A 3,219-nucleotide genomic window follows, 5' to 3' on the forward strand; every position below is an offset into this window, starting at 1 on the left:
TTTTCACAAAGATTGAGAATATCATCTCAAAACTACTGAAGGTTGGTTTTATATTTAGATTTATGTAACTGTTATGTGAATATATTTAAATACTAAGAGACTCCTTTCATTGTCTCAAAACCAAGACTCCACTGTTTCAGTTTGTGTTTATTAGCCTGTTAAAAGGAATGGTTGAAGACAAGAAAGCTATGTCTATATTTTTAGTCTTGACTATGCCAATTTAATTAGAATGCCCTACATCTAAAAAATGCTGCCTTTTACTTATTGAAAGGAATTTTAGTGTGGTGTATGTATAATACCAAATAAAGAATATTTAACATTTCTCACATTTTATAGTTCTGTAAATTCAGATTCTTTTAAGAGTTAGCATGATATAAGAGCAAGTTCGACTTTTGATTTGTTTAGGTCAGAATGAGTTACTGTTCATGGTAGTATTTAAACAGCTATTCAAAAACACAAGACTAAAACTTTTACTGTTGTATGTGTGATTGGTAGTGGTGCTTCCTCTCAGCTCATTAGAAGGACTAAAGTGAGGAAGGTACAACATGAGCACAAATTTGTATGTGACCATAATACTTAATTAAAAACAAATCAGATTAAAAAAACAACAAGGAGGTAAGAAAAAATAACTCAACACCTGCAAAATGATGCAAAGATTAATAACCTGTTACTAATAGGCATCAATGAGAAAAAAGCAGTGAATACAAATGATATAAAAAGAATATGGAGAGAAGTAATAGCATAAAACTTCCCAAATATGGGGAAACAATCTGGCATTCAGTAACCAAAGCATATAGAAATCCAAATAACATTAGCCCAATTAAAAACACATCGAGACATATAGTAGTCAAGATCCCAGAAATTCAACATAAGAATAATATACTGAAAGAAGCTGGAGAGAAGAAACAGATCACATTTAAAGGAAAAACCATCAGAATAATGACAGACTTCTTTTCACAAACCATGAAGGCAAGAAGAGCATGTAAAAGAGTACTTCAAGTACTCTATGAAAACAATTTCAAGCCCAAACTACTCTACCCTGCAAAACTCTTTCAAGTTTGATGGAGAAGTGAAATACTTACATGAAAAAGATCAACTACAGAATTTCATTAATGTAAAGCCAACCTTACACACACTACTACAAGATATTCTAAAGAGGGACAAAAATGACCATAACTCCACGAATGAGAATGGAAGGAACCCATCAAATAGGGCAAACAACTAAATGCAGTAGAAAAAGGTGTAAAAAAACAGCAAGTAAATAATGTGTTAATCATGAGTAAATACATCTCACTTATAACTACCAATGTAAACGGACTCAATTCACCCATTAAAAGAAATAGATTGACACAATGGATTAGGTAGCAGAATTTAACAATTTTCTATATAAAAGGAACACACTTAACTCATAAATATATTGATAGGCTGAAAGCCCAATGACAGAAAACAATACTACACACCCCAGCAACTCAAAACAAGGAAGAGTAGCAATCCTTTTAACAGACAGTCTCAACTTCATACCAAGAATGATCAAATAAAATGAAGAAGGCCATGATATACTGATTAGGGGAAAAATCCAAGGGGAGGAGATAACACTCAAAAATATGTACTCACTAAACATGGGAGCACTTACCTACATAAGACAATTCTCAGTGAACATGAAACATATAATAACCAAATAACACAATCTTAACCGGTGATCTTAACACCCCCCATCATAAAAGGATAGTTCATGGAGACAAAACATTAGCAAAGAAGTAGCAGAACTGATTCACAGGTTGCAACAAATGGACTTAGTGAACACATGTAGAGAGCTCCACCCAACCACAGATGAATACACATTTTTTGTCATCCCCACATGGGTCATTTTCTAAAAGAGAACACATTCTACTCCATAAATTATGCTAAAGTATACCCCCCAAAAAACCAAAACAAAATAAATTATCCCATGCATATTATCTGAGAACAGTTCAATGAAACTGGAAATAAATGAAAGAAGAAACCAGGAAAATTACATGAATACATGCAAATTGAACAAAACCCTCCTCAGCAACAAATGGATCTCAGATGAAATTAAACAAGAAATAGAACAATATCTACAATTCAATGAAAATCCAAACACAACCAATTGGAATTTTTGGGATGCGATGTAAGCAGTACTTAGAAGGCAATTTATAGCTGTGAACTCACTCATTAGGAAAACAGAATGGGAACAAATAAACATCCTCATGCTACACCACCAACATGTAGAAAAGGAAGGGCAATCCAAACCCAAACCCCAAAGAATGAAAGAAATCATGAAGATTAGAGCAGAAATTAATTCAATTGAAGCAAAGTAAACAATTCAAAGAATTAACAAGTGAAAAAGCTGGTTCTTCTAAAGATTAAATAAAATTGATAAACCCCTAACTAACCTCATTAAAAACAAGAGAGAAAAAACTCAAATACAAGTTATAAGGAATAAAAAAGGAATAATTACCACAGGCCAGTGGAAATTCCAAAAATCAATAGCTATTTTGAGAATCTTCACGTTCACAGAATAAAGATAAAGAAGAAAAGGACAGATTCCTAAAAAGGTACAAATTACCAAGAAGAGTTAAGAATATGTAACAACTCTCAACAACCCAATAAGTGCCAATGAAATACAAACTGTAATAAAAGCTTATTGTCAAAGAACATTCCCGTTCTGATGGATTCACAGCTGAATTCTACAAGAAATTAACATAAGATATAATCCCAAAACTGCTAAAACTCTTCAATAAAATTGAACAGAAAGCAATCCTCCCAGGAAATATTATACTGATACAAAAAGCAGGAAAGATGCAAATAAAAAGAGAAGTACAGGCAAATCTCTCTCATGAACATAGATGCCAAAATCCTCAATAAAGTCCTAGCATATAGGGCTGGTGAGATGGCTCAGTGGTCTAAAGCACCTACTTACAACAAGCTTAGCAAAGCACAGGGACCGCGGTTCAATCCCCCAGCACCACATGCCAGCCAGCCATGCCTTCTGGTGGGCTGAGCTGGCCACACACACACACACACACGCATAAATAAATAAAATTTAAAAAAAAAAGTCCTAGCATATAGAGTACAGTGAATCATCAAGAAGATCATATACCATGATCAGGTAGGATTCATCCCAGGGATGCAAGGATGGTTCAATATATGCAAATGTATAAATGTAAAACTCTATATGAATAGGGCAAAATCCAAAAT

The 3,219-nt window shown here is 33.6% G+C and overlaps 1 pseudogene; it reads left to right on the forward strand.

The window, feature by feature from the left end:
* The window catches only part of LOC105741341, a 4,385-nt pseudogene that overhangs the window by 793 nt on the left and 373 nt on the right, over positions 1-3,219 (forward strand).

Source organism: Octodon degus, unplaced genomic scaffold (genome assembly GCF_000260255.1).
Source record: "Octodon degus isolate 3935 unplaced genomic scaffold, OctDeg1.0 scaffold00471, whole genome shotgun sequence".
In the NCBI taxonomy this organism is placed as follows: Eukaryota; Metazoa; Chordata; class Mammalia; order Rodentia; family Octodontidae; genus Octodon; species Octodon degus.